At 39.2% G+C, this 15,336-nt stretch overlaps 1 long non-coding RNA gene across 1 annotated transcript in view; it reads left to right on the top strand.

The window, feature by feature from the left end:
* LOC144291551 (uncharacterized) overlaps positions 1-1,993 on the top strand; it is a 117,773-nt gene extending 115,780 nt beyond the window's left edge. The window contains exon 11 of the long non-coding RNA XR_013358885.1: positions 1,744-1,993. This is a non-coding gene — a long non-coding RNA (uncharacterized LOC144291551). The remainder of the gene's footprint in view (positions 1-1,743) is intronic.
* Positions 1,994-15,336: the final 13,343 nt, after the last annotated feature.

Raw genomic sequence — 15,336 nt, 5'->3', positions numbered from 1 at the left:
TATGTGGTAATGGAGAAAAGCTGAAGATCTGGGAAGACTCAAATAGTTCACATTGAAAGAGAGCCCTCATTTCTTGGCTTTATTTTGTTTTATTTTTTTTTAATCAAGGATAAAAATGTAGGTAAGACATGAGTCAGAGCAAACTCAGAAAGTACCTAGAAGCCTTCAGCATTTGAAGCCTGCTGGCTAGTTTCATGTGGGTGAAGTTCGGTTTTCAGAAAGACAAATTGAAAATAGAACTTGTTTGTTTAGATTTTGCCATTCTCTAGGGGACGTGCAAGAATGTTCAATGAACTGGGAGGGGGGAAGAATTTCTTCTTGGGAACTGCCCCAGAGGGCCTTGGTTAGAGAGAATATTGCCCTAGAGCAGACCCTGAGCATGTTGCAGTTTTTCTCTGGACCAAGTCTGAGGAGACATGGTCTTAGCCAAGGTAAGTGCAAGCAGAAGTTCAGCACAGTCCTCCAAGCAGGTTTCCAGTAAAGGCCTCTGTCACACTCTCAGGAAACACGAGATGATTGAAACATTCCTCAGGAAAGCTATCGATGACAACTTTGACTTTTCTTCAGCTCTTGGGAAGCACTATTTTTGTTTTTATTTTGAAGAAAAAGGTTATTTTTGATGGGTAACTTATTCACTGCATATTAACTTTTTTACATAAATAAAAGATTCTACTATTAATAACCACGTGACTGTGGCAAGTCACAAGCTTTTCTGGGCTGCAGGCTTTGGTTTTCTTCTCTGTAAAATATAGAGACTAGATTATATAATCTCCGAGGCCTCTTCCTGATCTGAAATGATAAGTTCTAATTCAAACAACTTCCTCTTTCTGGTGAAGTAACATGAAGCCTGAGGTTACTTTATCACATTCTTCTAAATCTCTATCACTCTTAAAACGTATAGGAAAAAAACGAACAGCCCATTGAGCATGTACCGCGGGAAGAATCCTCTGTTCAGCGCAACAGCATGTTGGTTGGGAGCACTGAGCTCAGAGCTACTTTCCTCCCACCCCCAGGACAAGGGGGAGTTCACATCTTTTTGCTTCTTAGAAACACCAGTGTTTTTATTGTGGCTGTACAATATGTTCTCTGGCTGCACTTTCCAGTTTGGCAATAGTTTATTTACTATCTTATTCTTTATTTCATCTCCATGTTTTTAGATGGGTTCTACTTCTTTCTCAGGAGCTAATTCCCTCTAAATAAAGATCATATATTAAATAGAGCAATTTTATGTACGGTGTCCAGGACAGAGTATGTGATGATAATGTGATAGGCCACGATGATGAGACCCAAAAAAATATCAAGATTTCAGAGCCAGTAGCCAGTAGCCATCTGTGGCTTTTACATTGAAATTAGCTAGAATTCAATTAAATTAAAAATTCAGTTCCTCTGCCCTACTAGCCACATTTCAAGTACTCAGCAGTCACATGTGGCTAGTGACTACCAGTTTGGACAGCAGAGAGATACCACATTTTTATCACTGCAGAAAAAGTTCAGTCGGATAGTGTTGCCTTAGAGATCAACTAGTCACAGAATCATATTCTTAAGGAATGTCAGGGAACTCAGAAACCACTTAAAACATTCTTCTATCCCGTCCTGGCAGCTCAAATCTCTCCAGTACCAGAAAATTTATCACCTTTACAAAGTGGTTCATTTCATTTTTTGAAAACTTTATATTAGAAAGTTCTTCCTTAAACTGGGTCAAAATCCATATCCCTTTAACTTCTACTCTCCCTCTAAACACAGGATAAGTGAATGGTTCTTCCACCTGGAACTTCATCAGAGCATCAGTGCCTCTATTGTATCGACTTAGACTCCTCTTTTCCAGTTAGCCCATGCCACAAATGAGGCAGCTGAAGCATGGAGCAGTCCTGCCTCACGACTCCATGGCAAAGCTGGGGCTGAATCCAGATTTCCAGTTGGTGTGTTCCAGTCAAACCTTACTGCTTCCAAGTCTAGCAACTATGTCATTAAAGAATGTATGTATACAAATTCATAGAGTTGAAGCTCTTGGTCTTTTGTCTCTCTTTCTACTTTGTTGTTGTTCCATTTTTATAATTTTCTTTTTTTACTGCATGAGTCTCACCTAAGAGACTCAAGGTTATTTCTTCCCCAGTAGAACAAAGCGTGCGTGAAGTCTGCACGAATATTTCAGAACATAAAACTATTGCCTTCCCTCAAAATAATCTCAGCTGGCAAGTCCACAGATAACACCAAAAGGCTTGCTTTAGTTTGCTAGTTTCAAAGCAGTATGAGGATGGAAGAGGAAGTTAGAAGCACTAAAGAGAAATGACCTACTTCCAAATGGTATCTAGAAAAGGGGATGCTCTTGATGACTGTTCAGTACGAAAGGGCATCTACCTCTCCATCGGGCACTATGGAGACTTTGCAGGTGAGATATTGTAAATGCCAGTTACAGTTTCAGATCTGTGCAACAAGCACTCACTGAGGTATGGGGTCTGTGCTGGAGCAACAAAAATGATTGAAACATTGTCTTTACCCTCTAGTCACTGACATGGAGGCGGGGTGGAGTCAATAAACAGCCAATTACCACTCTAGACCACTCCATTGAGCATGTCGATGGGTGTGTTTCAAAGGAACCAGCAGATCAGTCTTGGAGCTCAAATGGTCACAGCAGTTGCTGTCATAGTAGAGCAACTTCTGAGAGTCACTAATTAGGGGGACACCCACAAACCAAACTTCTTAGGAAAGAAGACTGCTCAAACTAGCCTGGGCCCAACAGAAGATCTGGCACTGAATAAACAGCTATCTTCTCAAACAACAAAAAACTGCTCCCTGATTCACTTCATTAAGCTTGGCATACCATCAGAAATAATGTCACCAGCCTCCACCACCAGCCATGCCCCTTAACATTCAGGTCACGGTTGACTATATATATGTATGTCTCTGTGTATATGTATATACATATATATATAAACAACACATGTAGTTAGGATAGATAGGGCTTTATATAGAATTATTTTATATATATGTATGTATACAAACACATATATGTATGGTTTATATGTTATATTTTTTAATATTTTAACAGTCTTATATTTACACATGGGGCATATTTATATATACATACTTCTAGTTATTTATACATACTTCTAGTTGTGTACAGTTATAAATATATGTAATATTTTAATATAAAACATATGTATACACACATTTTTGGAAGGATACACAAATTTTTCATGGTGGTAACCTTGGAAGAGCTGGGCTAAAGATATTGAGGGGCAGTAGAGAAGGATAAATGTATCCTTCCTGAATTTTATTTTATAGCTTTTGTGTATTTTATATTTTTTTACTAGCTATTAATTACTTTTAGAACAACAAAAATATTTTTATTTATATTTGGTTAAACTAAGGACACTGTCATCTATCTTTGCTCTGTTTTCCAACATGGACTCCAAAGTGCAAATAGAATTAAAAGACCTTGTTTCAGGCTGGGATCACCCAGGTACTTTGCCTTAGAAGACTTAAGTTGCTATGTTTTTCTCCACATCTGCTGACCGGAGACAAGTAGGCCCAAGTTAAGATTATATGAGATGACATATGTGACATTGTGACAGTGCTTTACAAACCATAAACTATGTGCAAGCCCCAACACTGGTTAGTGGATGAGTGCCCAGAACTACCCATCTTGATTAATACCACCTGGGTCCTGGTATGTGTGTGGCAGACAGGGATGGGTGTGATATAATGACAGGGAAAGGAGGAGGAGCGGGAAGAAAAGAAATGAGAAGGGACAGTAGCAGAGGCCGAGATAGGATAGGGTGGACAGGAGGCCTTGGGGAGTCCTGATGCAATCCGGGCCTCCATGCAGAAGGGTGCTCTGCTCTGGCATAAGGCCTGGGCTGCCATAGCTTGCAAGCTGATACCTGAATACCTTCATTGGAACAATAACATATCGTTCTAGACATTTTCATGAGAATATGGGGAATTCCTATCTCTTTGTCTAAAAGCTGAGCTTCCTCCCATTGTCCTAGAGTCCTTTGTTAACTCTCTTGGATCCCCTAATTATTAATTCAAACCAGCATACATTGAGTTTCTCCTCTCAGCCAGGCACCGTGCTTAGTTCTAGAGACATGGGATGAATATAATCATCCTGTTAGTCCTGTTAATAGTGGGTAAGGGCAGGGAAATAACAATTGCAATCCAGCATGCTATTACAGCAGGAAGATGTGCAGAGTGCTATGATGGTGACTATACATAGGAAGGGAGAAGAGACATTGAGAAATAGGTAGGAATTCGCCAGACAAAGAATTTGAACAGAGAGGCTTGAAAATGCATGAGAGATTCAGAGGAAAGTGAGTAACTGGGTTTGGCCAAAATAGAGAGTGAGGGCAATGTGATAAGTTAAATCTGGAAGTGCTGACCTGAGTTGGTTGTAAATGGCATTTTGTATTGTGCTAAGGAGCTTACACTCTTGTTCAGTCAGCCAGAAGGGGCTCAGGAAAATGAGTATCAGTTCATTTGATTTTACATCTTTTATGAAGGAAAGCTTATAAAGCTACACAATTATTTACCTTTAACAAACTAATATTTTATTCATAGTAAGAACCTTTCAACCTACTTATTTCACTGTAAAGTGCAACTTATTATTTATATTCTATATCTCTCAAATAATTGATTGGCCACTCACTATTATTGGGTATACAGCACAGAAGAAAATTTAACCTTGTTTGGGAATCAGAATCCCTGGTTAGGTGAATTGATAAGTTATGATTTTTCTCCTGTGAAAATGTAAGTACAAAATATTGCATATAATTTCAGGGAATTCATGGAACTCTTTTAAAAATTCCTAAGTTCAAGAGTTGTAGAGATAATCAAATGACAGTTTTGTCTTGACAGTTTGTTGGGTTTTTTTCTAGCAAGTAAATCATGTACAGAGTCTTAGGTACTTACCTAAAGCCTCATACTAGATTTAATAAAATGAATTCAAAATCTTATTTCAGTGATAAAGTCTGAGGTCATCTTCCAAATACAGTGTAGAATATTGAATTATTTTGAAGTCTTGATTAAATGAACTTTAACACATATTTTATTAACAAAGAGAGGGTCATTCAGCTATTTAAGGATGCCCATACATGAAATGATAGAGGAAATAATTATATATATATATATATTTTTTTTAGGAAATAATTATATTAAATAACAAGTCTGTCAGACGTAAAATTTTCAAAAGCCTTCTCCTGCTGATGCCACATTAATGCTAAACTAAGTCTAGCCATAAATAAAGATCTCTCGAATATCAAGGCTTGCTAGCATTCAGAGTAAAATATTCCTTTATGGGTTTATTAATCTAGAAACCCTTGAAATTGCAGCTCTTTTTGCACATGGAACAAGAATAAATCTTTTGGACATATATTACTGGGCTTTCCTATTTGGAACCTGCAGAAAAGGCCAGGGGCAAAGGAGAAGCTGGAGATGGAGGGAAGGTTGTGTATTTGAACTTTTTGTGGCAGGAGTGCAAAGAAAGATTCACGACTTGCCTTCTGAAAGCCAAAATAAGGTTTTTCTTTTTTCAAATTTTTTTGAAAAATAAAACGCTTTTTCTAACACCTTATTTTCCTATTAACATGGGAAGAACCTGATCCAGAGACTTGATCTTGAAGTTTGGTGTAAGGAGGGAGGATTAGACAGCTGGAACAGGAGTGTGGGAAGAACTTGTGAATACGTACATGTGGGGAAAGAGGCAGGTGACAAAAGGAGTCCTGGCCTCTTCCTCTTGGCTGAATCCCCAACAGGGACAGATCTGCTAGAGAAGCAGAGCAGCTCTACTCCTATATGTCCTGGTGGGAGAGCACTGGTTTGCAGTGCATGCTGGGCTACCCCACATTTAGAGAGTGTATGAGATGGCCCTCTTGAGCACCCTTGGCCCTCAGACAACACAGTGAGTTCTGAAGTTTCTGCTGGCAGGAGGAGAGCTGCAGAAGAAAGCAGATGGTGTTGGCTGTCCAACTTGGCAGAAATCTCCAGGCCAAGCAAAATGGCTTTGAAGCCAGGTTGCAGCCAACCTTCAAAGGCCAAGTCACCAGAGAGAAATCTTGGTCTCAGGCTGACCTGAGAAAGCACAGACCCATCACGCCAGCCTCAGAATTCAGGAGCAGCCACCAGCAAGAAGCCCAGGGGAAGAGGCAAGGCAGTCAGATTTCAGAGGACTGCAGCCAGTGCATGGTGGCCAGGGATATCACAAAGAGCACGGGGAAAGCTCCTCATACACCCAGCTGCTACCCAAAAGGGCGGGGGTGGGGGGGGCATTCTAAGAGCCTGAGAATTGACTGAAAAACGGGATCGCCCAGAACAAAACATTTAAACTAGTTCTGATTGATGGGATCACATCATATTTGAATAGATTGGAATTTAGACCAAAAAGATACTGTTTAAATCATCAATCATTTGTTGGTGCCTTTAAATGTCTGCTCCATCCAGCAGGATAGAGGCTCATAGGGGAATGAAGTCAGCCATAGAGAAATGAAGAAGCTACATGTCCTTTGCACGTGTAAAGACACTGCGAGTGAATTTGGAATCCAGCTATATCTTTTTCCTGCTACACAGTTCTACCACAAATTCAGGATCATATAATAATGTATTACTTTCCTTGAAAAAAATGAGAAAAAAAATCCAAATTTTAATTATCAGGGTTTATCATTTTAAATACACTAGGCAAATATCATTATATGTGTTTAACAAATCATTGACTTGTCTGTTACATAGACCATATATTTTGTACATGTGCATGTGTGTGTGTGACACATACATGTATGTATCTTAATATTCTCTATTTCCTTTTTTTTTCTGGTTACATTTCCTGTGTGCTGAGCTGGGGTATTTATTCTTCTGAATGATGCAATGGGTTAACAAGATAATAGGAAGGAAATCTTTTAAGGTACAAGGACCTTGACACTACAGTTTGTTTCGATTTGATTAAACAGATGGAATTCCACGCAAGTGGAAAGTTGTGAAGGCGGACACCTATAGCATATACAACATCAGTGAACAAAAGTGGTGGGAAGTCGCAGAAATGAAAGGCGGCAGAATGGTTTCTAGCATCTCACCTCTTACCAACAATACTCTGCTGCTTTGAGCCTTCTCTACATTCAAAATCCAGGTTTTGTAACAATAAGAAAAAGTGATGTTTTTACTTGTGAAATACTAAATCCTAACCATCAGAGAATGGAGTGGGTGATTGCCTGGAAAACGACTCATACATGCTTTGAACATCTCTCTCAAAGAGTAATTATTTTATGAACATGTAGAAGAACCACTGGGAACTACAGTAAATGTGGGAGTTTTTTTCTGAATAAAACTATTGACATCTATGATAAGAAGTATTCTTCATAATGTCATACGTGTTATCGGGATGGCAAAAGCTAAACTTTAAGTGTCATATTTTAGAAGGTTTGATATGACCCAATTTTAGTTAACCGGGAAAATTTCTAATTAAAAATGAATATATTTGGAATGACAGAAGGCTGAAAAGACGCTTGCTTCCCAACTAATTCTGTAATGTTGAAACTAGAATTAGTGAAAGCAATACTATGAAGATCCAAATTTAACTTCCTTCATTTTTGAAAAGGACATAAACCTTGTCAATTTAACTAGAACCTATTTCTCTTTTTTTCCTGCTTAGTTGCATTTTTGTATCACAGAATTGAAAAAAAAATTTTTTTAAGTTTTATTTATTTATTCATGAGAGACACAGGCAGAGGAGAAGCAGGCTCCATGCAGGGATCCCGAAGCGGGACTCGATTCCGGGTCTCCAGGATCAGGCCCTGGGCTGAAGGCGGCGCTAAACCGCTGAGCCACCTGGGCTGCCCAGAGTTGAAGAAATGATCAGCACTCCGGTAAATATCTTAGCATCATTAATTTTACATACGTTATTTTAAATGAAGAAAAAATATCCAATTTAAAGCAGAGAAAAGATACTTAATGTTAATAGACGTATAAGGTGTGCTCTCTGTAAAGAAAATAGCAAAAGGAAAGCGTATGTTTTAAGACAGTATCCACCAAGGAGGTAAAGCAAGAAATTATGGTTTTTGCCGTGTAACACTTGTACCATTACTGCATGCTTGATTTTCCTTTGTTCCTTCTTCTGTTTAGGGGCACAAGTGGTTTGTGGCCAAAGAAAGTGCAGGCTGCTTCCTTATGTGCCATCACCAATACCCACCAGCACTCTGAGAAACAAGCGGCTCAGTGATGGTAAACACTCACGAGGAAACCACTTCAAAAAGCTCAGGTCACTGTTCACAAGAGGACAGTTTTCCGCCAAGTGCCATGTAAAATGAACTTTGATGCTAAACAGAGGAGAGCTTAGGGAATAATGTGGTCAAGGGAAGAGAGCACAAGAAGACCACACAGATGCAGGGTTTGGAGGTCGCACTGCCCTGGGTTTCAATCCCAGTTTCCGTACCTGCTGGGAAAAATCACTGGAGCTCTCTGCACTCCCATCTTTCAATATATCAAATGGAAGGAAGGATACAAGCTTTATTAGGTGGTTATGAATATTAAATAAATCAAACAGATAAAGTGCCTGGACTTTAGAGGAGTGTATCAGGTCCCCCTCCCAGTATTCCTACTCACATTAACGAATAGGGACACGGGGATTAAATGCGCTAACATAATCACCTGCTTGTTCACATGTGCACACACGCCATCCTGGGGCTCTCACCCTGGGTGAACATGGAGTGATTTGAGGAGTGATTAGTGCCTACCCCAGGCAGCTCTAAATGGTCTTCATCTAGAAGCTTCCCTGCCCCATCTCCAATTGTAAGTCAGATACTCAGATGAATCCTCTGAGCTCTATCAGTTTTATGATTATGTTCTGCTCATTCAGCAAAAACCAAATGTTTTTTTAATCCTTTCTAGAATAATTTAGAAATCATCTACAGAGGGCCCTCCTTTGCCATGGACTTTAATTTCCCTCACCTCCTTCTCCCATTTAACATTAACAACAATGGTAACGGTAAACACAATGACAACTACCATTTAATGAAGGTCTGCTAGGTACCAAGCCCTACTCTCAGTCCCTTGTGGATATGATCCTTTCCGTAATTCAGGGAGGTGAGGTTTTTATCCACACATGGGTTTCTGAATATCAAAGACTAACCTTTCCAAGGAAACATTCCTGGAATATTTTAGAGTCCCTTAGAAGCAAGCTCTCTGGACATTCTGATGCTGCCTGCCAGAGGTCTCCTCGGCTGAAAGGATTATTTCTGCCACCTGCCATCAGAGAGAGCATGGATCCCCAGACCATGCGGCCTCATCCAGCAGCCACTTCTACTTCTTTTCTGCAACCTTGTATGGCCATACTTCCCTCACTCTTCCCCTGGCCCAGGAGAGAGAAAAACCCAACGCTGGCCCAATTATAGCCTTTCTTGTTAGTGCAGAAGGTCCCTTAGCTCTTTGTGTCACACTGTTCCTAGCCCAGAACTTCAAGGTAAGATCCTTGAATGTCCTCTTGACTCTCACCTTCTTCTACCATACTGTATATAACATTAGTGATTCCACACCTCCTTAAACTGCATTGGTGTAGATGAATCCCTCTCTGTCCTAAACACTCTCGCATTAAATAATCTCTCTCATAATACTCATAATAATGTTCAGATATTACTGATAAAGCTGGGACTGAAGCATAGAGATATCAAATAGTTTTGCCTAAGATGACCCTGGTAGTGAGAGCTGGGACTAGGATCTAGATCTTTTGACTTCAAGTGCCAGCGTTTTTATATTTATACTGTTATTCTGCTTCATGATCTTGTCAACAATTAATATATTTTCTGGAATGTCAGAAACAAGACACTGTCCCTTCATATCTCATTTCAATACTAACTCAATTCTATGGAAAATGATGATTTTACAATGCTGTTTAGCAGCATTCATATATAGTACATTTGGCAAATATATTAAGTGTTGAATGCTAAGGAACATTAAGTACTTAAAACATTTTAAAAGAGTGATTCACTACTATTACTCAGAAAATATGCAATGAGGATGATTCACTATAGAAATTTTAAATGAGACTTTGAAGTAGACATTGTACGAATCATAAATTTAAAAAAAATGTTTAAGACAGAGAGAGAAGAAAAAAAAACCCTTTGTGGTTGCTTTTCTTACAACTAAATATCATTTTACTAGAAAAGGGCTCGGCCAACATATTGATTCATCCTGGACGGATGCTGTTTTTTGTTTTAGTTTTTTTTAAGATCTATTGTTCATTTTAATAATTTCATTTCTTTTTCTCCTCCTTCTCATTCTTGATCTCCTTTTCTCCTCTTATCTTCTACTTCCCTTTCATTTTTTCATTTTTTGGTGTATTAAGATTAGTTCACATGAAGAAATTACATATTGTACTACATCTATCAACATTTATGAAACATCTGTATTTGGCTTCATTTATTCTTTCGCCTCATCTGTAGATAATGCCTATTCTTTTTCTCCAAGAAAAATAAAGGTATTAGAATGGTCTGCCTCTAAAAATAGAATAGAGGAGAGTCAGTGTGGAGACATTGTGAACTCACTCTCCAGAGAAGTTTCCAAGTTAATGTAGGATAAAGTCTTAGTCAGAATTCTCCAGAGAATCAGAACCAACAGAATATACACATATGTATAGAAAGAGAAAATTTTATTTTAAGGAATTGGCTCATGCAACTATGGAGGCTGGCAAGTCCAAAAGCTGCAGGGTAGCCTGACAAGCTAGAGACACAGGGAACAGTTAATGCTGCAGTTCAAGTCTGAAGGCAATATGTTGTCAGAATTCAGGAGAGGTCAGTCTTTTTCCATTAAGGCTTTCAACTGCTTGGAAGAGATCCACCCACATTGCAGAGTACTGGTAATCGACTTTACTCAGTCTGCTGATTTAAATCTTAATGTCATCTAAAAAATACTTTCACAGAAACATCTAGAATAATATTTGACTAAATTTCTGGGTAGCATGGCCTAGCCACGTTGACACATAAAATTAGCCACCATGGATGGCCAGATACTTCCTGTGGAGAGAACACTGCCCCATGTCCCATTTTCAACTTTATCAAAAAAAGTAGAGTGGTCCCTCAATAAACAATATCAGATACAACTCATGTTCTTTCTCTGGCTTAGCCAGAAATGTTTATGTTTTTATTCTCTAAAACATGGTTCCCTACATTTATGGAAATTCAGAAAGGAAAGTGTTACCTCAACTCGGCTGGAGTGTGATAAATCACTAGCAATTTTCATAGCTGGCAAAGCTGGTAAAATTCTTTCCTGCAAGCTCCAAAGATTTTTTTTTAAGAGATTTTATTTATTCATGAGAGACACACAGAGAGAGAGACAGAGACAGGCAGAGGGAGAAGCAGGCTCCCCACAGGGAGCCCGATGCAGGACTCTATCCCTGGAACCAGGATCACGCAAAGAGCAGAAAGCAGATGTCCAAACGCTGAGCCACCCAGGCATTCCCAAACTCCAAAGATTTAACCATTTCTTCCCTACTAGTCACTATGGTATAAATTTATGGAATATTAGAATCACTTTCCCAGAATGTCATAATTCCAGTTCTCCATTACTTTCTTTAAGCTTCTAATATTGACTCATCCCTTACTCTATTACTCATTTCTTATAGATATAAAAATAGCTCAACAGCAGTTAAGTTAAACCTGGGGAAAGCAGGGGAACTTGTGGGTCTTGACTTCCCACAATTCTAAGTAATCCTATCTTCCCCAGGGCTTACACCTGAGGAAATTGTTATATTCTGTGTGTGTGTGTGTGTGTGTGTGTGTGTGTGTATGTTTTTCTCTCTCTCTTTCTCTGTGTGTGTGTGTGTGTGTATTTTTGAAGGGTAGAGATCAGAATTCAAAGAAAGATGCAGAGGACAGAGAATAAAGAGGGAATTGGAATTTTTGTGTTTTTTTTTTTTTCAGTTCGCTATCCCTAAGTGCCTAAAAAATAAGGACTGAGAAGGTGTAATGAAATTTAGAAAAGAGATACTTTCTGTATTATAGTAAGTTCCTCTAAATCTTTCTCTAGCAAGATTGGCCTCATGCTGGTGCTATGAAGAATAGAGTGTAAAAGAGGGGTTCTGCAGGGGAAAGGCATCCCAGGGCCCAGGAGCATGTGCAAGTGGCAACAGTTTGTGAGAAAGTGGCCTGACCAGCATGGACAGCAGAGAAATAAGGTTGAATAAGGAGCATAAAGCCACATTTTGGAGGCCTTGGAAATCCTGAGATAAGACTTGTCACAATTGCATTGAGATGAATAAGGAACAGACATGATAGGGGGAGGAGCAGGTTGAGGAAGAATGAACAGAGGGCCATGGAGGGAGCTTTGAGGAAGCCCCGCTCCTAAAAAATGAGTGGACATCTGTGTATCTTGTCTCATGACTGATTTCCTCCCTGAAGTTAGAGGAAGGTTATCTGATGATGGTAAAGGTGAGAGGTTAGGATTGAGGGCTTGAGAGAATATTGTTCAGTTGAATTGCATAAATTAAACAATTTATTAGCTTCTGCTCTGAGCTGGACACAATGCTAGGTGTTAGAAATATAAAAATGAATAAAATATGTCCTATCTCTTCTGGAATCCCTTTATCTTTCAGCATCAAGAAGAAAAAAATTTTTAATGAGCTAGCAACACAAGCCAGGCTTGATCTCCTATTTGACTGTGAGCATTGAGACTTGGCAGTCTAGTGGGAGTTGGAGGCAACTTACCATGGAGGCCACTCTAGTGTTGACAGGTCATGTCAGAGTGAGCTGATGATGCAAGCCCGATGATTGGAGGTCCCAGGTGAATAGCAAGTTCCATACATGCAGGGAGTTGGGTGAGGCTCATGCATAAGACAGTTGTAGCTTAAGATTCAGTATAGATTCTGAGATCTCATGATGAGGTCCAGGGAGGGAGTACACAGATATGCTGTTGCTTTGTAATGGAGATGGAGGTCAAGAACTAGAGTAGGTGAAGAACCTTGAGATCCAACGGTAGGATGAGTTGTTAATGGACAATAACTTTTGTGCACTTGTGACAAGGTGAAATCGCTTCTCAGAGTGGACTGAGAAAATATTTCTTTATATCTCCATAAGGCATCTCAATTTCTTCATGACTCCATCCTCTAGATAATAGAAAAAACACATAAATATTAGGTTAGTCTATAATTAAACTTAAAACATTGTAATGAAAAGGAAAAGCTATGCAATTTGCAAGGCTTAGCACAAAGCGAAAATGTGTCTTCCTCATCAAACATTTCAGAATTTCAAGATGGCTACAGGAGAGTATTAAGCAAACCAAAAGTGCCAGTGGTAACACACTCAGAATGCTACACCTGGTAACAAATTCAACAATACCTTTAGGGAATTGTCCATCTGTTTAAAGTGCTTAGGGTCTTATTTGTTTTCTCTGCCTCTATCTCTCTCTCACACACAAACACACAAACACACAGAATTTTATCTCAAACATACTCATCAGTGTACTCATCAGTGTACTACAGTCAGCTTGTACCAACTCAAGAGAGTCAACAACTGCCCATCCCTTTCCAGCTCTGTATTTAATGATATTATGTGGGTAACTTGAAATCAGCCCTCGTGGGTGAATTTACAGCATGAAGTTAGCAAGTACTAGAAAACAGAGCCTTTTTCTCCAAAGAGCCAGTTAATAAACATTTACCAGCACACCATTGTATGTGAACAAAGATGGCCTATTGTATTGTATTCCTAACACTCAGAATGATGCCCACTGCAAAGAGGACACTAAGTTGTTTAACATATGAATAAATAACCTTCTCCATCTATAGACTATCATGTTCATGACCTAGACAGCACAGTTGAAGGTATCATTTCTGCCTACAGAAGAAATTCTATCACTTGAGAGCTAAATGAATTTAGAAAATTCTCTTTTCAAAAAGTCCTGCTTCACCAAGTGTCTTTTACATAAATCCTATAGTACATAAGCTGAAAATTAATGTTTCTATTCTCTTTGCATTCCTGCCAGAACAGTTCTAAACTTCTGTTAGCCAAATAGATGCCTCTGGAAAAACTGGGGAGAGCAGTCTATACAAGGGCATGTATGCAAAATGATAAATATTTCAAAAAATATTAACTCAGATACACGTTACTTTTTTCAAGAGACTAAACCAAAGAGAAGGCACTGTGGCCGGCAATTATAGACACTGAGGAGGACGGGATGCCATAAAAAGAACCAAAGAGAGAGATTATACTTCTATCAGGCATGTGTCTTAGAGTCATTCAAATTATTTCACAAACATGGAAAGTCTATTTCTGTAGTGTGGAGGGGAAAACTATACTCTTCCTGTGTGTGTCTCTCCTTTACTCCTCAAACAGAACACTTCACTTTTGACACTCTGGTCACCAAATGTATGAGTACTTTTCCCCCAAGCAGTGCTTCTGAGACAACAGCTGGGCATGCTACAATTGGATTCAATTCTGATGCTAACTTGAATTAGTGCAGGACCTACAGGTTAAGGATTCAGTCCTACAAGACTGCCCCCCCCCCCAACTTCAAGCACCAACCACACATAGTAGGCCCTAGATTACCCACATCTATCCAACTTGGCTATGAATCAGAGGTTCCTATGACTTTTTTCCTTGAACTCAATCATTCCCAGAACAGCCCACAGAACTTAAAGAAAAACATTTTACAGTTTATTATATAATAATAAATAATTATATAATTATTATATAGTAAAGAATATCATAAAGGATACAGATTAACAGCCAGATTAGAGGCACATAGGATGTGGTCTGGAAGGGTCCTGAATGCAGCAGCATCTGTCTCCATGGAGTTAGGATATACCACCTACCCTGAATGCAGATGTTTTTATGGAAGCTCCCCAAATGTACTTGCCTCATGGAGGCCTGATCTATCATTAACTCCATTTCCAGCCACTTTCCCATCTCTGGATGATGGGGATGGGGCTAAAAGTTCTAAGCTTCTGATCATGGTCTGGTCTTTCTGGTAACCAGATCCCATCCAAAATCCCACCAAGAGTCACCTCATTAAAACATAAGACATTCCTGTCACCCAGGGAGTTCAAGGGATTTAGGAGATCTGTGGCAGGAATTGAGGACAGAGGCCAATATATATTTTTCTATTATTTTACACAAAGGAGGACCAGTCACACTTCTTGATATGTATGAAGCCACAGCTTATTTGCAAGAAATGCAGAATTAAGGAAATGCTATTTGTTTTTAGATAATCTACCTCCTTTTTCTCTCTCGGCCTCTCGCCTCTTTCTCTCTAGATGTGCCCCTCTATTCCCTCTCTCACTTTTTTTCATTTTCCCCTTTTTCCTCCGTACTTCTACCTTGGGCACCTCCCTTCTATAGACAGTCCACAGTAAGGCAGATTACT

Source organism: Canis aureus, chromosome 20, assembly GCF_053574225.1.
Source record: "Canis aureus isolate CA01 chromosome 20, VMU_Caureus_v.1.0, whole genome shotgun sequence".
NCBI classification, from domain to species: domain Eukaryota; kingdom Metazoa; phylum Chordata; class Mammalia; order Carnivora; family Canidae; genus Canis; species Canis aureus.
This window is presented reverse-complemented; position numbering and strand designations above follow the sequence as displayed.